Genomic DNA, 23,163 nt, shown 5'->3' with positions numbered 1-23,163 from the left:
TTTACTGTCTCAAGATGAATCACTGAAAGATATGATACCGGAAAGAATACCAATAGCATTTCGGAAAGGCAGAAATTTGAAAAGTATTTTGAGTCCCAGTTTTACTGCTAATCCTCCTGTTAAAACATGGTTATCTACAAAAATTGTGGGTTTTTTCAAATGTGGAGACTGTGGAGTGTGCCGTTGGGCCTGTCATAATATTAAGGAATTCTCGGATGGTAAAAGACAATTTAAAATCTGTTCATTGATCAACTGCAATACTACTTATGTTGTGTATATTATACGGTGTAAATGCCTGAAGATTTATGTAGGTAGTACAATTCGTTCACTCAAGATCAGAATTGGTGAACATGTCCGAGCGCTCAAAAATGCTGATACAAAATATCCAGTAGTAGCACACAGTTGCACACATTGTCAACTGTAACTCACAATTAACTCATAAGAGTTTTGAATTTTTTGGGTTGGAACATATCCCAAAAGATTCGAGGGGTGGTAATAGAGAACTAGCCCTGCGTCAAAGAGAGGCACTCTGGATCATGAGATTGAGGGCCGTTGAAACAGGCCTCAATTCTGATAGAGAGTTGGAATTTTTCCTTGTTGACTGAATGATGTATCTGATGTATTCATGATATTCAAGTTGGTAAGCTATGCGTCACTTGCTTTGTTGTGTCTGAAAATGTACCTTTCTTGTGTGTATACGTTTCCCATATCAAATGGGGACTCAACATTGAGTTATGAATCAAAATCCTACAATAATGTCTTCATGATACCTACTATAATAGTTTGGTCATGTGCATTATACGGGTTGGGTACATTGGATATTTGAATGAAGTTTTTTTTACATGTGAAGTATATAAATTCCTTGTCTGTTGAGATTGGGACACTTTTGTAATGTAAATGTGTACACTATTTGTCATTCTGGTTCATTGAAGCATAGTGAGGCAGGAATCACGCGTTGTAGATTTAGTTCAATTTTCTCCTTTTACATAGGGACTGGGCATGTTCTCATTAGGTGCCGAATCTAGGGTTGAATAGATAGTGGCTACTCATATTACAACCGTAAGTCGAGGTTAGATTGACTTCTAAAGCATCAGTTTATTTATTTTTTCTTTTTTCTTTTATCTTCGTAGTATTGCTTAAAGTGGTATTGGTTGTCTCTTGGCACTGTGGCATTGTGCACTAAGGGTTTAAATTCTCCCTGTCTAGATCTAGGCAGTGCATTTGAAAAAATCGTGCTCGACCGAGCCATAATCCGGAGTTACATTGACTTCCGAAACTATCGGTAGTCCGTCTTCTATGTCGATTACATTGCGTGTTGGTTCATAACCGGCAGTCCTTTTGACTTCCGGGTTGTAAATACGAAACAGTGGAGTCGCGTACTCGCGTCTCCGTGCCCATTGTTATTTAAGAATAGTTCGATTGTATCCTGATTATGGTGAGTACCGGCTCATTTGTGATTTGTGTATTTTTTCAACAACGTGGATTCTGACAGAAGACTAGGTCACGGTCTTCGGTGGTTACGGCATGTCCTTAACAGCTTCCGAGTCTTTATTTTACAGTATCTTAGAAGCGGTGTATATATTTTCAAGATGTTTCTTTACATTTAGACTGGGACTTGAGATTGATATTTTGTGATATTATGATTTTGGGTTTGTCTCAATTGTGATCTCTAACTCCGTGATCACATTACTGAAGGATGTATGCTAATAAATCGTGTTTGTACTGTTTGGTTTTTTGTTAGATCTGAACGCCGTTATTAGATTACATGTCTGACGTTCGCTGAGTTATAGGTCGATTACTGACTGGACATGGAAAATCGTGCATACTAGGTTGTGGACCCTATAATAAAGGTAATTCAAGTGTGGTGTTGTTGACCCACTGGTTTTTGAACAACCTTTGAGCTTCCAGCTTCAGTGTTTAACTTTAATAGATCTTATCTACATTTTCTATTTTACGCATTTACGTGTTGTATGTAGGAGTTTGATCTACAACCTGCACATCGAAACAAATTGGATGAACACTATTGATGACGTATAGAAGTGGTCAATCCTATGAATTAGGAGGTATGACTAATGATTTTAATGAGCTTGTAGATTGACACAGGGGTGCACTCTTTGCATGGATTTCTGAGTTGTTGGTTAGCACACGCCAGGGGTTTGTCTATTCCTTTAATAAGGAGTTTTCTCTATATTTAGTGATTCAATGGATTGCTTTGGTGTCTGTGGTTAGTTTGCTTAATTTCTCATACGATTCTCCTTTATCCTATCCCACGGTTTTTGGGTGAATTTTGAATATAAGGGACACTTGTTGTAAATTTTCCAGCTTATTTGCACTTGGGGTTTAATTTTGAGTTCTCCACTCAGTTTGTTCTTTACTTGAAACTTCAAGGACTAAGTTCTAGTATTTTGGTTTCTAACTCAATGAATAAACTTACAATTACAGCCCTGAAGAAGTTGTTTGGGATGTGAACAAGGATTTCCCATGACGAAACACGTGTTGGCTTGAGTTGTACTATTATGGAGGTGTTCTCAAACATGGTTTAAGTTATACCACTGGAGGTGTTCTCAAACATATGAGAAAACTATTCAAATCGTCAAATACGATTGGACTTTTCAAACGCACATTAAAAAATGGATATTTGATTTTGTCAAGACTACTTATTGAATTTTTAAGTATATAAATAAGTGTCTGTGAGGTGTGCCGCACTCTGTACCATTGTTTGTTGGGTTGTTGAACCTGTAAGGGATGAGTGTGTTCCCTTGTGCTGGCACCCCTTCTTTTTCTTGCTCTCATTGATGTTTGAATTAAACTTGTGCCATTTATGATCCTGAGCGCCCACACAACCCCAAGTTCTCACCCCACTATTAGAGTTGGAAATGTCCTGTGGTTTAGTAGTTTTGTGGCAGACAATAACAAACACATTTCCCCAATACATGATTAACTATTCTGGCAAAGCTATCAAATGTGAGCCAATGATCCTTTAAGGGAAAACTGCTTTCCCTGTGTTGATCCTTCTGTATGAGCAGTGTGGCACCTCAGTAAACTTTCACATAAAGATGGTTAACTATGCCCTTCATTGATTGAAACTTAGGCAATTGGAATAAATCAACTGAAAACACACTACTTTTGTCAATTTATTCAATAAAGCTCCTTTATCGACTTTAATTTACTCCACTTCCACCAGAATATTTGACGCGGAACACCCTGTTTTTTTTTAAAGAACTTAACTCCTATTTAACAAAAACAAACATCATAAATTATAAGTCATTACCCCAAATTTGACAGTTTTTTATTCATTCATTATGTACTGATGAAATTTGAGCTTGTGGGCCTGAACTGATAGATCTGATGACTGTAACTAGTTTCATCATAAAACCCTTTCATACACATGCATTGGCTTTTATTCTAAATGTGTTTGCTGCAAATCCATCCAGCCTTTTATCCTATGAAAGCAATAAAATTAGGACTGCTGAGTTGAGTTGGGTACCAATAAGCATCTGATATTGTGAGAGGAGGGTTCTTACTATCTGGTCCACCCAAAGTTCATTCCAAAGTTCATATACATGTTTCTTGTTGACGCTTACTTGAGTAATGAGACTGACAGCCACTACTGATCACAGTAGATGTACGTTATTGCCAGTATTAGGTGCTCTCACTCCAATTTATAGTCAATTATTGCATGGGAATACATGTGAATGTTTCATCATGTCGGTGGTTGGTTTACATCTCCCTTTGGGAGAGACAAAAATGATTACGCAGTGTCATCCAAAAGTAATTCCATCTGCTTGTGTATATTTGTAAATTGTTGCATAGTATTGAGTAGTGTGTGTATAATAAATGTACTCTTATGCAGGTAATGGTGATTTCTAGCCCACACCACCTCCCTTGAGTAAGCCTTGGACTGCTCTGCAACGCTACCTTATGAGAGTCAAGTGCTACAAGGTTCCCAGTGGTGGTCGAGTGTGGACCCATTACTTGTGCAGGCCCCACAACTAACTGCCCACCCTCCAACAGATATTCATTGCAAAGATACCAGAAGGGACAAACGTGCACTTCATAAATACATGTTAGACTATGATATTTTATTTATGAATCTACATATTCCACTCCCACTGTCTCTTCAGGTTCAAATATGTTGGAGCCCCACTCCAGTGCTGTGATTGCAGAGTCACCAAAAGTTATTCAGTCATTTACATTTCTGTGTATTTCCTTTACCCAGTTCCAGCCCACTCTGAATACAGCAGCCATGTCATCAATTTTCATATGTAGGCCATGGACATCATTTATGTGTCACCAAGGGTCCTTTGCAAACCCAGGGACTGCATTTGCCACAACTGGCCTCAGAGGTGGCAACATCAGTGTCAGGAATACAGAGGCAGCTCATCCTCATGGACTTTAATTGGGGCACTTTTTCAATTTTTTTATTACACTAATAGTGAATAATTTTCACTATTAGTAAAATAAAAAAATACGTGCAATTAGCTGGAATGTGACCGTCTCTTGCAGCAGAGATAAGTAACAAATGCTTTCAAATATATGTTGTGTGCATGCGTGCAGGTGACAGTGTGTTTATGTGAGAGAGAGAGTGTGTATGTGTGATTGTGTTTGTATGTGTAAGGATGTGTGTGTGAGTGAATGAAAGGTCAAATAGCATGTGATGTCAGTACCACTAGCCCTGTTTTTTTGGTGAATTGACATTCCTAATGAAGGTGATACTACTTTTCATTTGGAGAAGAATCTAGCTTAAAATCCTGTTCAACAAGTTGTCACTCTTCTTCTAAAAAACAACTCCTGGGATAAAGATCTAAGGTAATCTGTACATTTACATCCCCCACAACACATAATCCCCTCACACCAAAACATAAACTTTTTTCCCATAATATTTGTGCAATCCTATACCATGTGGTCAAAATCTCACAAACATGTGGAGCCCCTCGGACTCACAATGTCATATCCACCTTCACCATAGTGTGAGAGAAGGGCGTGTTAATAGAGATGGATCTTTTAGTGTGCAGTGACACTTCATGGTAGGGAGACCAGATAGACCCCATACAATGACTGCATGAATTGCTATCCGGAAAGAATACCACCTGCTCTTTTGTTCAGTTGCTGAAAAAGATTTCACAGGTTTTTCCGTGGATCAGACAGACACATAGAATTATAGGTCTATTTCTCTTCAACCTTACCACTCATGGACACTGATTCTGTGTTTGTCTGAATGTGGATGCTTTTTGCACCAAGTAAATAACAATACTTTAGGGTAAGTTATTTATTGGGTATGATAAATGACACCTATTATAAGTTTCTTTGAAATAATGGAGATTTTGGTGCTTACCACACAAAAATGCAAAAGGTACAGTAAATACCGTACAGTTTTCCCCTGTTATATTCTGGCAGGTCTGGCATGCCAGTATTTAACAAAAGGTGAGATATTTCATGAACCCTTAATTACCGGATGCTACACATAATCAGAACCTAATTTGGGAAATCAGTGCATAATGTTACAACTTTGACAATAATCTCATATCTGTTAAAGCATGATTTCATCTGGGAATGAGTATGGTGTACTGAGAGTGTGGCACTCCCTGTTTCAGACAACATTGCATAATGACAAAGGTATGCCTTTGCTGTCAATAAAGCTGTCTCTTTAAGAGGAACAATGCATGAACTCAGAATTGCCTTGATTTAAATTTCCTGATTTACATACAAGTCACTGCCATTGTTACAGAATCTTCACATTTGTTCATTTGCTGTAATAGACTCTGTCTCGAATGCTTAGGCCTCAACTGTTAGTTGATCATACATGTTTTGTTATTTATTGCATCAGATAAATAACTATAACTTGGTTGTCATTATTTATGAAAATCAGAAAATTACTGCAATTAAACTTTTTAGCCTGAAAATGTAGCATAGCAGGGGGGTTTTGGTGTTTGTGGTACCAGAATCTAGTCGTGCAGTTTGACCAACATTTATCAGAAAATGTTCACATACTCATAATTCCAATAGCCACGCAAACATTGGTTTGCATTGGTATCTGTATTTTATGACCAACTTGATCCTCAGTGGGTTACCTTATTCATCAAATCAATTCATTTTTAGCCAACTCTGTTTTCTATAGGTTTCTCTTTACGTTAATTGGAACTGTATTTGCTCAAATTCTTTTCACTGCAGTCAGTGCTATTTTTGTGCAGCTTATACAGAACAATAGCCACTGTCACAAAAGAAGGAGATGGGTCCAAATAGAAAACCTCATTATGGTGCTAAATGCCACTTTGATGCACACTACCACAACCCTGGCTTTCAATATAATCCATCCCCACCTAACCCTGCCCGCCCCATACCTTCCTCTCCCCAATGCAACTGTAACAAGCCTTTGATATTGTCTGCATTTTTTGTTTACAATTATTAGAAAATGAAGGTTTAAATGTTTACCTGATCCAGTCTGATAGGCTGAGCCACCTTTCAGGGTCTTTATTTGCAAAGTAAAAAGTTGTAGTGACTGAGGGCCAATGTGTCATTTTTTAAAGATTGTGTGGGTGAAAAGCTGTGCTGAATACAGCTGCGTCAGGCAGGAATTAATTAATTAATTAATTAGTAAATGTAAAGTAGGCTTTCCCGTGCAAAATCCAATGCAAGTGTAACACATTGGTATTTAACAGTATAGCACTGCATCATGCATTGTGGAGTAGTGCAATGCAATGACAGAAATGCACATCTGCAATCCATGTGTAAGAAATGATGCAGTGGCTGTAGTGCAAACTTGTCACCTTCACAGTCCACTCTGGCAAGCTCAACTATGCCATGGAGGTTTTTATCCTACAACTGGGAGTAGCTAAGAGACAACCACATAGGCAGCAAAGGAAGAAGGAGCATGTTTACCGGCAGTGCATATCCCTAATTGACCTCGGGGAGGAGGAGGTCATACACTTCTACAGACTGAAGAAAGAATCCGTCATGGAAATGTTGGAGAAGATAGGGCCAATTATCTATACAGTAACTGCAAGGACGGATGTCATCCATGTACAGGTAAAATTGATGGCTGTGCTACACATGTTGGTATCAGAATCCTTCCAAATCACATCGGCCAGATTGGCTGGCATTTCATGGGAGCTTTATCTGCCTTTCTCCCATCTGTTTGGATGCCAACTTTCTTCTCTTCCCCAAACTGTCCTAAAACAAATGGATACCAGCCAAGGCTTCCACACCATTGCTGAACTTCCTCAGGTGCTTGGTGCCATAGATTGCACTGATGTCCTATTGGTGCCCCTGCAACAACATAGCACCTCTACAGGAACCTCAAGCACAATTATTTGATAAATGGGCAGGCAGCAGAGAACCATCATGGAATGTTTTTCAATGTTCTTGCAAAAGTTCCATGCAGTGCAAATGATGCTCACCCCTTCTGCCGCGGTACCATCATCGAACAGTTTCAGAATGGCAGATATGGGAATGACCTACTTATCGATAAGTAAAGCAGAACTATTCAATATACCAACCAATAGGTTGTAAGGCATGACATAACAGCCATCTGAGTGTTTGTGTCTGGATATTGAGTCATGTGCACATACCAGGAGTATCTTACTCTAACATGTAGCCAATGATGTCACATTGTGTGAGTCCCTCAGTGATTCTGCAATGGAAGTCTAAAGAAAATACCCAGTGCGAAATACTGTATCATCTCACACTGTGTGAGCAAAGTATAGTAATTTCTGCAATGTCAATCAACTCAACTGACAATTCATGTGGTCACTGATCTTGTACAACATAATAACAAAGGATAAATCTAAGAAAAGTGTGAGTTGTGTGTATGTGCAATGGTGTGGCAAGTGTAAATTATTTGTCAATGTTCCACTTATATTATGGTAATTGAATACATCATGCCATCTAAGCTTGTATTCACACATGGCAGTATACGTGTGTGCTGATCAAATGGGAAAATAACTTCTAAATTCTATTTATGCCATGCACTGAAAGTGTAGCATGAAATCTTGTGTAAATTTCAACTCTAGGTACATATGTGATACCAAAAGTACAAAGTACACCTAAGTTTCAGGCATTTCAACATTGCAGGTCAAAATATACACATAGATAATATGCCATATTGACATACCTCACCAATGTGATAGATGAACAATTTAGTGCCTCAAGTTGCCTACATTTCCTGCATTTCAGTCCATCACTGTAAAAGTGACACAATTAATAAATAGGCTGTGAAAGATGTTATACACTAGGAAATGGGCTAGGTGAGATGTAGCCTAGGTAAGATATCAAAAGTGTACTTATAATCCAATTCTGAACCTTCTCATGCTAAAGAAATGATGTAAGAATCAATGCATATAAGTACAAAATACCCTGCAAGACAAAATCACATATATACATGTGAATACAGAAAGTTTTGTGCACAGGCCTGTAGTACAAAGTCACCTATATCTAAATAATGTTGTCCCATACAAAAAAGGGCTACATTGCCCTTCCTATGTGTCAATCTAAGTTCAGCAAGACAACTCGCTATACAAAAAGCATTAGATGATGTATGAATAAAGCCAAATAAAATATCCGTATAACATGTAGAATATTGTTAACATTTACTAAGTAAATAGCCATGATAAATTATGTAAACAAATCTAAAGCCATGCGACCGCTATGTAGGCAAGCAAGTACATCATAAGTGAAAAAGAACAAATGTGTGTGAATATCAAACAAGTTGGCACTATCACAACCTATATAGGGTTAAATGTATGCAAGATAATCTGATCTTAAGTTTGATACTTCGCATAAAGTGCAATTCTCATATAGAAGACACAAACATTCTAAATTACTTATCATAGTAATCTGGCTAAACATGAAAGTAGCTTTGTGATGTGTTAAATGTCTCACACCATGTACAATATGTGCAGTGACACATAAATGTTGAACATACATGTGTGAAGCAATGATCAACTGTACCTAAGGCATATCTGTTAAAAGTTAAAGAATTGTGTATGAGTTTGCCTGCATGCATAGCACACATAGGCCCACATTATATCATTAGCGGTAAGTGCTGCGGACCGCCGCAGTGACGACCGCCAAAAGACAGTTGCCGCGGCTAACATCTGTCTGCCATAATATGACCACAGCTGGATTTCCGCCACAAGAAGAGCGGAAATCGGGCTGTGGCCATGCTGGCGCATGGTGTTGAGGTCACACTGCTACCACCAGCAGCGCCACACCAGTAGACTGCTACCAGCCGTATTATGACAAATAATACGACCTGGCAGTGTTTTGCTGGCGGCCGCTGCTGGCAGTAGCAGCGCCCCATCACGTCTCCTGCTGGAAGACCCCCATGGATGCAGGTAAGTCTGGATTCTGACAGGGGAGGGTGGCAAGGGTTAGGGTGTGTGCATGAATGTGTGAATGTCTGCGTGAATGTGAATGAGTGTGTAGTGTTTTTTGTGAGTGTGTGTGCATGTGTGAGAATGCGTGAATGAATGGAAATGTGAATGCGTGTAAGTTTGAATGTGTGTATGGATGTGTGCGTGAATGAATGGATGCACGTGTGTTTGAATGCGTGTATGCCTGTGTGAATGAGTGTGTGAATGTGTGGTGTGTGCCTGCAAGTGTGCATTTATGGGGGGATTCGAAGGGCAGGAGCGTTGATGGAGGGTGGTGTGGAGGTTGTCCGGTGAGTGTTAGAGGGTGGGTGGGCCTCCTACCAGTGACAGGGAAGGAATTAAAAAAACATGACCGCAATGGCGGAAGGCAGGGTCATAATGCTGCCGCCGGGACAGTAGCGGCCGCCTGGTTGAAGATTGTTATCTCCGGCCAGGAGGCTTCTACCGCCATGGCGATCGTGTGGTACATTGGCAGGGTGGCTTCAGCCAACCCCCCAATGTCATAATGTGGTGGTAGTACCACCAGCCTGCTGGTGGTACTACCACCACATTTACACTGACCTCCGGGGTCAGAATGACCCCCATAGTTATTTATGTCTAAGTAACTGTATACCAAATCATTGAATGTTGGCTTTTTCCACTTTTCAAGTGATCAAGGATATAGGTTGGAGCCAGGGTTCATGACCCCATTCCAAAATCCCCCGAAGGATGGTCTCTCATAATGCACGCACAAATAGTTGAGATTACGATTGGCTATTCCCTGACCGGAATATTTAATTTACTAGTAAGTCCCTAGTAAAGTGCACTAGAGGTGTCTAGGACCTGTAAATCAAATGCTACTAGTGGGCCTCCAGCACTGATTGTTACACGCATATGAGTAGTCCTGTATACATGTATCAGACCTGTCAATGCAGTGTCTGTGTGTGCAGTCTTGCACTGTCAATTCGCCTGTTCGCCAATTCAAGGCAGGATCTTGTAAACAACAGAGACTTTCCTTTGAGATTTGCCTACTTCAAAGGCAGAAATGAGTATAAGTAATGGACCCAAAACCCCAGATTTTTTAAAACACTTATGGATTAAGAGGAACCTCTGCCAAGGGGAAGAGCTGAAGAGCTGGAGGAGGAGTACTGCCCCTTTGCTGTGTGTGCTTTGATGGGTTGGCCTGCAGTTGCTGCTTTTGCCTTAAAGGGGACAAAGACTGGACTTTGCTGTGTATCCTGCTTGTGAAGATTCCCAAAGAGCTTGGACTGAGCTTGCCTCCTGTTAAGAAGTCTCGGGGACATCAAAGACTTCACCTGCCAGTGTCTGAAATCTTCAGCAGAGAGTTCTGACTTGCTAAGAGGTGCCAAATCCATTCCCTGGGCCCTCAGAAGTTGAAGATGGCCACCTGTGAGGGAAAATCCATGCACCGCTGTGTGCGCATCAGAAAAATTGATGCATCGCCTGTCCCATGGCTGAAAATTTGATTCATTGCCTGCTTCACAGCTGGGGAATCGACACAGTGTCTGTTCTCAATGTGGACCCTTTGCACAGCGCATCTGAATTTTCCACCCTTGGTGTCAAAATCTCCAACATCAACACACAAACCTGAGACTGCTTGTCTGAAAATCGATGCATCTGTTCTCTGCGTGGAAAGAATCAACTCATTGCTTACCCGGCCTCACTTGTGAGTAAGGAATAGACACATCACTTGCTTTTCCGACTCACGCTCGCCTGTGCGGCTTTATTCTTGACGCATACCAGGTACTTTGTGTTAAAACAATGCATTAATTGATTTCTATGGATTAAGACTCTTTTTACTTTAAAAATTCATATCTTTGCTTGTGTATGTTGGATTTTTGTCATTTTGGTCTTATTTGACTTAAACAAATATTGGCTATTTTTCTAAACTGGTGTGGAGTCTTTTTGTGGTGATTTTCACTGTGTTACTGTGTGGGCTCGTACAAATACTTTACACATTGCCTCTTAAATATAAGCCTGACTGCTTGTGCCAAGCTACCAAGGAGGTGAGCATGGTTTATCTGAGCTGTGTATCTCCCTTACTTGACTAGAGCGAGGGTCCCCTACTTGGACATGGTGAAAACTGACTGCCAACTACAGACCCCATTGTTAATAGTAGTGAACATACCCAATCTACCCAGGTCACTGGAGTGAGGCCTACATGCTCACTCGCCATTTCTACATTCTGCTGATGTAGTTCAACTCTCCTCTACCCAATATCAGGTTGATCTGGAAGTATGTGTGTGATAAAATCATGTGCTGAATGCATGTTCCCATGCAAGAAGTTCATTACACATAGGGTGAAATGTGGAACAGTATGGACATGGTAAATGTGTATGTGCAGGTAGTGTGCAGTAAAAATGACACACTGTGGTACACTACAAATGGACTGTAGTACTAAACTGAGTGTGCAGACTGAGGGTGTGTGTTTCACATGAGTGCGGTGGTGCTAGCATAATACATGTGGATTACCCTATTGGGCACTGAATGTGCTGTGACTGTAAACTGAGTGCAGAAGTGGAACATGCAGGACCTTGGTTTCTCTTCTAGGTAATGCCATACCTGCCAGGGGAAAACATGAGGAGTAGAGGAATCCCAGCAGTCTGAGTTTGATAGTCCAGCAAAGCTGCAAGCTGGATGGGGCATACACTGTAGAATTGGAGAGCCAGGTTGTCTCTGTACCTGTTTTTTGCTTCAGTGATAGAAGTAAGGGTTCTGGGCACATCTCAGGAAAAGAGAGTTTAGCATGAAGAGGATTCAAAATGAGTGAGGTAGAGGGCCCAGGGTCAGCCTTTCAATGCCATATGACAGTGGCTGACATCCAGGTGTGTATCCTGGTAACTTATCTGAATCTTGCTGTAGGATCAATCAGATTTGAAGCCCTGCCTTGCTGTATTGCCCTGCTGCCTACTGTTCCAATGCCAGGGTGAGAAGGATTGCATGTGCATCACTTGAACCCAGAGTGATTTCAAGGGCTAGCTGGCTGGCCTCCTAATCTCAAGTCTCAGGGACATGAATGCCTCACAACCATTCTGCTTTTGCGCCTGGACTCTTCCATGTGTCAGATTGCCCTGCTAAGTGGCACCACCCAGTCCTGGACCCTAGGAAATGAGTCTAAGTAGTTTGCTCCAGCTGAGGCCATGCATCTTCTGTTGAACCAATCCACTGATACTGCAAATCAAAATTGGGTCATTTCCACTCGTGCGTGGCTCAGCAACAATGCTTTGCCATTGTTGAGTGGCTCTTAGCATTGCTGCATAAGTGCAACTGCATAGTCCATCACGCAATATATATATTTTTGTACCAATGTGTCAGAAAAAAATCAATGCAAATGTTGAGAACCTGCCTGTCACACCCAGGAAATGATAAAGTGGGAATGGCTGCATACCACGAAGTGTAAAAGCTACTTTTGTTTTCTGTTAGTGTCTGCTGGTTGTTACTGCTGGTTTGAGGAGTGCTGTGCAAGAGTGGTGTTTTTTTGGCTGTTTTTAATGGAGTCTGTGTCTGCTCCGTCCCTGTGAATAATATTTTGTGTAGTCTTTCGGCCTAAGTGTTGTTTATTGTAATTGTGTTTGTATTGTTGGGTGTTTTTTTGGGGGGGTTAGTAGTCAATTAGGTATAGTTAGGGGTTATGTTTTTCAGGTGAATTAAGAATAGAAAGGCCTTGTGCCATTGTGCCATGTGTGGGAAGGAGTGAGGGAATAACTTCAAGGAGCGAAAAGTTGGCTCTCTCATCTGGCTGTTCGTCCATGTCCTGCCGCAGACGCTGGCTGGGTCAGCAAAGCCTACAGACCCAAAGATCGTAAGGATCGATGGATGGACGTCATCGTCGTGGAAGCTGATATGCTGGACCTGCTGGGATTGGAGATTGGAGGCCACGTCGGCATGTATTAATTTACCATCAGCATGTAGTAATGTAGATAATTTAGTTAAGGTACATATCAATATCAAAATTGATTTGCAATGTGTAGAAGCCTTGTGACACACAAGGCAAAACAGAGTGACACCAGTTGGCAAATTATCACACAAAGCAACACACCTGTCATAAATGCTGTATTGCATTACAGGGAGCTACCACTCTTGATGCTACATAATGCAATGCAGTCCTTTGTCCAAATGAGGGTTACTATTTAGCAACATCCAGTGCTTAAGAATGTTTGAGCTTGTAAATGTAATTTGATGAAACATTTATTGGTGTTCTCCCTCACGCATGTGACAAAAACACTGCACAATATGTGGTTATATCAGATCCTATGGCTATATTCACAATATAGATCAGTATTCACACTGCATAAGATGTTATGTATGTCTATGTGGCAAGGCTAGTATGTATGTACCAAGAGCAGTGACATAACTAAAGTTAAGGAGCTAGGGCACCGCCGCACCGTGGGGGCTGCAGGGGCCTTTGTTACATCACTAACCAAGCGCCTATCCAATCTTCATGCAGCACAGCAAGCCATCTTGCTGCGGTACATGAAAGTGAAAGGGCAGGAAAGCTCTGTATATAAGATTTTATGGTGCAAATGCCGGTCAGTGTTTGATTTTCTACACAGCACAATACAAGTAGTCTCCTTACTGTGTAAAAGGGAGAGGGCAGATAAATGTTGGATTTGACATTTTACTACAGATTGCTGCTTCCTGCCTGCGCTGGTACACAAACTGCTACCTAGCACTAAAGCAGAAACCCTTGCACCATTCGGTGATCTGCATTGTTGGCTGGTATATAATTGTGCAGGAAGTCACATCTGCCTGGACAACATCCATCATCAATGGAATTTATGTCTTGCAAATTGTGACACATTATGCAGCTCAATTAGAACAAGCTAACAACAATCATTTTGACCCGTATATCTCCACATCCCACTCCCCTGGGAGGTGTAGCATTGCTACAAGTTCCCTGGTATGCCACATATGCAAAAGTGTATGTGAAAATGATGTAGTGTGTGGATGCACTCACACTCAAAATGTGGGGCCTCTCTGGGGTAGAGTAACATGTCAGATATGCATTTTTGGTCTCTGTTGCTTTACTCAACATTTATCAGTATACACAGGGCAAGGAAAGGTGCCATTGCATGTCTTGTTTACTGTCTGTTAGAAATTGGGTCTCTTGTTGGCAGAGGTATCCACCCTTGTCCAAGTAGGGAACACAATCCTAGTCAGGGTAAGTCACAACACAACCCAAATTATCTTGTGCTCACCCTCAAGTAGTCTTGGCACAGAGAAGGCACACTTAACTTAGAAGGGAATGTGTAAAGTATTTGTGCAATAACTCCTACAGTAACACAGTGAAAACACCACAGAAATACACCACACAGGTTTAAAAAGATAGGTAATATTTGTCTAAACAACATAAGGTCAAAACAACAAAATTCCAATAACCACAAGTTGAAATATCACTTTTTCAAGGTATAAAGAGTCTCAATCCTGTGGAATGGATAGTTGTATCTTTATAACACACAGTACCTTGGATGTTTAAAAAATAACGACGCATGGGGGCTGGGGAGGAGATGTGTTGAAAAATCAGGTGCTGCGTTGGATTTTTCAGCACGGCACAGACGATGCATTGTTTTTATCCACAATGCAAGGTGATGCATCGATTTCCAGGAGTGCAGCCTTGGTTCCTCACTGCGATGTGGGGATATTTTGACACCCAGGGCCAATGTGTGGAAAATCATAGATGCGCTGGTAGAGAGGAGAAGGTGCTGCGTTGATCTAGTAGATGCTGCAGTGATTTTTCAGTCTCGATCCAGGCGCTTCGTCAGATTTCCAGTGCAAGTCCAGCGCTGCGTCATTCCGGTTGGCGGTGCAGTGATTTTGCAGCCATGATGCAAGTGCTGCATTGATTTCTGCAGGCTTTGCATGGATTTTCCGACACAAATGAATTTTCTGGAGGGGTGAAGTCTTTCCTAGCCCTGAGACTTCAAAAATAGTAGGCAAGCTCAATCTAAGCCCTTTAGGAAGAAGGCAGAGTCACGAGCAACAGGCAGCAGGGCAGCAGCAGGAAAGCTGTACTTTGGCAAATCAGTCCAAATGAGTCCTTTGGAAAGCCAGGCAGTCTCTCTGACAGAGTCTAGATGTAGGTCCAAAAGTGCCTGAGTTGGTGGGGTCAGAGACCCAGTTTATATCCACAAACATGCATTTGAAGTGGGGGAAACTTCAAAGAGTGGTTTTGAAGTGCACAAGTTCCCCTTGCAGCCCAGTCATGTCTGCCAGGATCCCTGTTGGGGGTTATCAGTCCTTTGTGTGAGGGCAGGCCACTGGCCTTTGAAGTGTAGGAGAGAGCTCCTCCTCCCTTCCTGCCCATGGAGACCCATTCAGTGTGCAGATGAATGCAGCTGTGACTGAGTGTCCTGTGTTTATGGCTGTCTGGGTGGAATGCACAAGGGGAGCTGTCAACCAGCACAGACCAGATGTGGATTGGAGACAGGCTGTAAGGCACATATGGCAGTAAGTGCAGAGAAAGGCCCACTTTCAAAAAGTGGCTTTTCTAAAATAGTAATATTAAATCCAACTTCACCAGCAAGCAGGATTTTCTATTATCATTCTGGCCATACTAAACATAACAAGGCTACTCCTTCCATATCAGAATCCACCACTTAAAAGTATATGAGGGCAGCTCTAATGCTAGTCTATGAGAGGAGCAGGCCTCACAGTAGTGGAAAATGATTTTGTGAGCTTTTCACTACCAGGACATGTAAAACACATTAGTACATGTCCTGCGTTTCGCCTACAAAGAACCCTGCCCTGTGGGTTACCTAGGGCCTACCTTAGGGGTGACTTATATGTAGGAAATCAGGAGTTTAAGGGTTTGTAAGTAGTTTTAAATGCCAAGTCGAGGTGGCAGTGAAACTGCACACAAAGGCCTTGCAATGGCAGGCCAGAGATATGGTTAGGGGGCTACTTATGTGGGGGGTGGCAGAGACAGTGCTGCAGGCCCACTAGTAGCATTTCATTTTCACATATAGTGCACTTTACTAGGGACTTAGAGGTAAATTAAATATGCCAATTGGGTAGGAACCGATGTTACCATGTTGAGGGGAGAGAGCATATGTACTTTAGCAGTGGCCAGCAGTGGTAAAGTGCGCATAGTGCTAAAACCAGCAAAAACAGGGTCAGTATAATGGAGGGAGGGAGGTAGGCAAACATTTGTGGGGTGACTACCCTAAGGCTGTCAGGTCTAACACTGTTGTTCAAGGTACTGGGTTGCCCTTGTGGAGCCTTGAGTGGAAAAAAACAATAAAAATGCATGAGGACTCTGTGTGTGCCTGAGGCTAATAACATCACTCAGTTGCCTTGCATAACACTCATCAGAGAAGGAAGATGTAGAGTTCCCCAGTTTCTAACAAAAAACTCCCTGATAAGCATTTGTGAATGCAGAACATGCATCTACTCAGCACCTGGAGACCCTCTACAAAGCCACATTACCTGAATTTACATTACAGTGCATTTATGGCTGCCTAACCACAACACAAGCACACTTGAGTCATGGTGGAATAAGGGCTGCATTGGCACTGGAAAATCTGGCAAGTTTCAAAGGCCCATGCATGATGTGCTGCTCCAGTCCAGGTTTTTAACTTGTGTTATGGGGTTTGTAGTCCTGTTTTATGAAGGAATAAATGACACTACAAGTCCCTGGATTCAAAGGAAATGCCTGGACTGGGGCAGCACATCACTCATGGGCCTAGGAAACTTGGAAGGACTGGACTGGTAACATTGATACTGCCCAAGGAAAGGACAGTCGTGTGAAAGATGAGGTAACAAGTGGAACATTCCTGCCCTTTACCTTTCATGCAGCACAGCACAGTGCAGCACAGCTAAGTGTCTTGCTAATATATGGTCCCATGTTTTCTCTCACCCTGTAGTTCTTGCTGGTCCTCTGCTTCAACACTGTCCTTCCTTTCAAGCTATTAACTCTGTTGGAATGAGGGATGCCACCTGCTCCTCTAATGGATCCAACTCCTGCTAGACATCAGGTCTTCCTCCGGTCCTCATGGATGCCTTAGGGTTCCTGGCCAGTTTTTCTTTAGTCCTGAGTTTATAGTCGTGCAACTCTTCTTCACTCCAGGATAGTCCTTTTTGTTTGTGCAACATAGTTTATCTTAAAGACTATGGATTGCCAAATGGCACCCTTCCTCGCAGATGGCAATTTGAGGTGACAAACAAGAGATGGTCATTTTTGTCACCTCACGTATTAGTATATGGTTCTCCTCCACATTAAAGTTAAACTTTCTCTTCCTTTGGCCCAGGGATGACGGCAAGTCTTCTTGGTTGGGGTTGTTACCTTCTTGGCTCCCGGAGGCTCCTTCCTTGCTTCTCTGTATTGAGGGAGTAATGTTGCATAGATTACATTGCTTTTTCAAGTGCTTCCACAATGCAAAGTACTCCTTCATGACGCAATGCTGATTTGCAGCATGTATAGATGCTTTACAACATGCAAATCAACTATGCATCACATAGGTAGTACTTGTCTTGTGGCACTTTGCAACACTCTCAAAACCGTTTAGTTGGAATTTGTGTTGCATCTCTGGTCCTTGCGCCATTGTGCATCTTCCAATACATATGGCACATCCATGGCGCAGGGAAAGGTTGCAACACAGCACAGAAATTACTGACACAATGCTGCTCAACACAGCATTGCATCAGTAGTGATAAATATGCCCCTGAATGTATTTAAAGCTGAGACCTGAACAATATAGTTCAATTCCAGTTAGGCAACCATATCCAATACATCTTGGTTCTATTAAAATGTTTCATATGCACCCACTAAGCCAATATAAAATGCCACATTTCTTTTGACATTTCTTACTCGGCTTAAAGGCTTTCATATTTTAGTTCATCAGTTGGTGTGGGGGGTGCACAGTTTGAACTGTATTAGGCACACAAATGGGAACTTGCTTTACAATGACTTCTGCTGATGTATCACTCAACATATTTTATCACCTCCATTCCTATTTAATATTTAGAGAATGTTTCCTGTAGACACTGTTCTTAAGATTATTAGATGTAGAAAGAAGCTGATTTATCATAACTGACAAGTCTGTTAAGGCATGCAGCGTGGCATGATGCTAATAAAGGACTGAAATTCAGAGCAATGAAGGTCACAGACATTAAAATTGAATAATTAGTATGTATATTACTTTTTTAATTAGTAGCATTCCATTGATGTACTGCAAAGCTGGGTCAGAAGGAAATGCAGTCTGCCTTTGAGGTGAAAGAAAGCATGGTGAAATTGTCATTGCACAACATATTACTGAGAGAATAATGCTGTTGAGAATATGGCCCATATTTATACTTTTTAGCACCGCATTTGCGTTGCTTTTTGACGCAAAATCGGTGCAAACTTACAAAATACAAAATGACGCAAATGCGGTGCTAAAAAGGTATAAATTTGGGCCTATGTGTTTGAAAATCTGCAAAATTAATACATCTTTTTGTTATAGTTTTCGTCATCCTCCCAAAAATATAATACTCAGGATATTCTTGTTTACTAGACGACATCTAGAAGTTCTGTGCAATCCTTATAAACACAATATAATCAATTCCTCGAAAAATGTTTTCAGGAGGAGCTCAAATTATATTGTGTTGAGATAATATAAAGGCAGCTTTTATTTGGAAAGAGCGGCAGATCTCCAGTGGCACAATATAACCAAAGCAAAGGCCAGTTTTAATAACAATCTGTGAGAGCACATTCAGAAATTCCACCAACCAAAACTGCTGCAAAATGCTGTGAGTTATATGTACAACACACCACAGTCGCAACTATCTCTGTGCTTGATATTATGACTACATGTATTGTGAGTACCTCTTGGACTTGGCCCTCTTTGCAGGGTCACTCCCAAACGTTTTGCCTTCACCTGTGCTATTTTGATACATTCCTTTTTGCTGGCCTTAGGACTCTGTGCACTGTACCACTGTTGAAGTACTTGTGCTCACTCCATAAAATATGGTAAAATTGGCTTACATCTGATTGGCAAATGTAATTTATTTATAAGCCGCTAGTAAAGTGAAATACCATATACCCCCGGTATGTAAATTAAATGCTACTGTTGTGCCTGCAGCACTTATTGTGCCACCCACTGAAGAAATCACTTAGATGTGTCAGGTCTGCCATTGTAGCCTGAATGCAGTGGAAAACTGCCAGTTCAACTTGGCAATAAAAACCCCTGGCCAAGCATAAAACTCCCCTCTTCCTGCATATACGTCACCCCTAAGTTAGGGCTTAGGTAGCCCATCGGGCAGAGTGCATTGTAATTAAAAGGTTGGACATGTATTTTCTAGTTTTACATGCCCTGGTAGTGAAACTGTCCTAAATTAATTTGTAACTACTGTGAGGCCTACCTCTTCCATAGGATAATATTGGGTTGCCTTATTAAATTCAATGGGTGCTAATGTTTGATTGGGAACAGGTACATATCTCACGTTTAGTGTCTGAGAAATTGTAATTAAAAAGTCTCTTTAATGGTAAAGTTGGATTTTAAGTTACAATTTTGAAACTGCTACATTTAGAAAGTTGGCATTTCCCTGCTCTATTTGGTGCTTGAAGCATATTAATGGGTCACATAACTGGGTATAGTTGGCATTTTGGTTTTGTTTATTCCTCCCAGACACCCACATAACAGCAGGCTTGGGTGTGCCGGGATGGACCTTCAACTGGCAGGTTGTGGGGTGGAGGTGGACACAGCCCCACTTGCAACTGAATAGACTGCCCCCTGGTGTCACACAAAGGACTTGTCACTACTGCATTGTTCATGTAGCCAGCTTTGAGCCAGGGCAGTGTGGGTCAGAAATCTTTCAGCATTTCAAAGAGAATTCTATAGAAACTTCTCCTTCAAAGAAGGTACCAGGTATAAAAATACATTCCTCACACCTACTCTTCAATTCACTTTCTCGACCTGCGGAAAGACTTTCAGAGGACTGCCTGCTGCTGGGACCTGTTATGTACTCCATAAGACTGTTTTGCTGTGCCTGGAAGAATTGCCTTGCTGCCTGAAGACTGCCTTCAACCCTCACAGGCCTGATTGCTTTTTGAGCCTTGTTTCATCACTTGAAGCTGGGATAACCAGAGTGTCTCTAAGGGCTAGTTGCTGATCTCCTGATCAGAGCCTCAGGGACAGAAAAGGCTCCAACCGTTTTGAACCCACACCCGACCCAGCCTGAGTGAATCATACCCCCTCAAGTGGTGCCCCTCCATTCCTAGACCCTTGCTGGTGGTGCTAAAGATACCTAGATAACCACAATCTAAAACTTGGGACTTTTACCTATTAACTACTCTGATAACCGAGATGAGACCAGGACCAACCTGCTCCTCTATCAGCCTACGATTCATTGCAGGTTGGCCTAACTTCCCAACAGCTTCGGCAACATTCCTCTGCAGCAGCAAATCCTGTACAACAGTGCTTGGCCAAAGGGTACATGGCCTCATGGAACGCTATCCGGCTACAGCATCCGCCTGGTCCCGCTGGATATTTTCAAATTCCAAGAAAATTACTACGACTTTGGTGGTTAGAATGATCCAACTGCCAAAACTGCAGGGAGAAGCCTTCTGTCATACAGTCTGCCTACCCTCCCAGTTGTATCACGATGTTTCTACCAGGCTGACTGGTGGTAACATCATATTATGGCATTTCCCCGGTCAGCCCAGTGGAAACCGTGTCTCAGCATTGACCTTGGCTCCCTTCAGGCAGCCGAGGCCAATGCCATGGCACAATAGCACCATGTGCTGGCAGGGGGCCACGATTACTGTCTTTCAGCCATCCTTTTATGGAGGGGACCCCGCCATGAAATGGCTGGTGGAAAGAGGACTCGTGATCAGCATGGTGGCTGACCACGACACCAACCGCAGCCAGCCCACCGGTATCCATGAGCCCGGCAGTGTTGACGGTCCCCTGGTGGTCTCACCACCAGGTTTGTAATCTGGGGGTCGGACCACCAGGAGTGTGACGGTCCGACCGCCAACCTCGGACTGCCAAACTCGAAATTTGGCCCTTAGTCTGAACAAATAAATCTCCATTGTGACTTCATCCAGCGACTCCCCGACAATGCCTATCCCTCCTTGGCCACTGCCTGAGGCCGTGCCCTGCTCAACTTTAACTTCTATTAATACTTTTCTTCAAAATGTCTCCCTATTCTGAAGGAAAGCACTAACCAGGCCCAATCTTCTTTTTGAACCCGACTCACACCCCATCGAGGTCAGTCATATTTTTTTACTATGACTTGGACTGGTGCGACTAAATGTTCTTGGTTGGTGGTTGTTCAATTAGGCACTAATTTGTACATTAAGCTTTAAAAATTCATAATTCTGGTTCTACTTATTGGATTTATGTAATTTTTGTGTCAATAATTTATTAAAATTTACCATTTTTTTCTAAGTTGATGTAGGATTTTTCTTGAGTTGCGTTTTCACTTCATTACTATCCGTGTGCTGCTGCATAAATACTTCACGCATTGCCTCTAAGTTATGCCTGACTGCTTTTTTGCCAAGCTACCAGAGAGTTAAGCACAGGTTATTTTTTTGTGACGCTTGTGTTTCACCCTGACAGGGAGTGTGGGGGAGTGTGGATGTTGCTTGTACAGGGGTCTCCCCCATTCAACGAACAACCCAACTTCCCAAAGTACCTCAGTCGAGGTTAATTTCAACACTCCTTTCCTGAGTAAATGTCTGCGCCCAAACAAAATGTTAGCATATTAGTCAGTACAGATGTGACCACTGGTACTGCCCAAGGCTTCCTAATAAGTGTGCTGTCATTTGTCTCCACTTTTTTAAATAAAACGTTCTGCTGCTACATCTCACCTTCCAATCTGAGTCCTTTGCCCAGGCATTCAATGCACTCACACCATTCCCGCTACACACTGACCACTTTTTTTGTACAGCTGAATAGAGTATAAAAAGCTGCTACTCTATTCGAAATCCTGCATAAAATGTACTTGGTTGGAAATAGTGTAAATGGGTACCCATCTCCCACTCTGCACATATTGACATTCAATAAAACTCTTTCAATAGCATCCGCCAAAGCATGATTTCTGATTGTGTAACTTATGTAGAGTAGACCTCTCTTCTTCACAGGGTGACAAAATGAGACTCATGTACAACCAGTCGCCCCTTGTCATTGCATCAGGAGAACAACTTGGAAACAGAACCAAGAAGAGAACAAATTCAAAATTTCTGGTCAGTGCCCAAACCACAGGGCATTCCCCCACAGCCAGGATGACACTCATACCTTTCAAGTATGTGCCTCCAAAGGACAATTAAGCCCTCTTTGTATGGGCCACTCTGAACTAAAGAGGCTTCTGTGTGGTTTCAAGATGGCAATAATACTTACACTGGCTTGACTGCAAAAGTAATGTTGCAAGTCAAGTTCAGTCTTCCAAACAACCCCTCTCCAGCTCGTTTATTTCAGTTGATTGCCTGTATACTAACCCACAGACTCTGCGATTTAGTTAATCCATCATTTCTGTCTGGAACAGTACCTTTGGACTGTAAAAAGCCCTCGTTTCCTCCTTGTGGAAAAACTGTGTTCAATCCATCTACCCAAAGCAATTACTAACCCCTTTTCCCCTGTTTCCATTCTGGCAAAGATTGCTGAAAGACATGCAAATATTCAGTTAACTTAATATATTGCTTCCAATTCTTTATTAAATTCAGTTTAGGGACAGAAGTAGCATTGGTGGCACTACAAAATGAACTTTGCATGATCCTGAACTAAAGGGGCACTGCTGTTTTGATTGTATTTGACCTATCCACAGCCTTTGACACCATGTGTCATGATACTGTATGAGCCAGGGTTGCAGAAAT

The sequence above is a fragment of the Pleurodeles waltl genome, chromosome 10 (genome assembly GCF_031143425.1).
Source record: "Pleurodeles waltl isolate 20211129_DDA chromosome 10, aPleWal1.hap1.20221129, whole genome shotgun sequence".
In the NCBI taxonomy this organism is placed as follows: domain Eukaryota; kingdom Metazoa; phylum Chordata; class Amphibia; order Caudata; family Salamandridae; genus Pleurodeles; species Pleurodeles waltl.
This window is presented reverse-complemented; position numbering follows the sequence as displayed.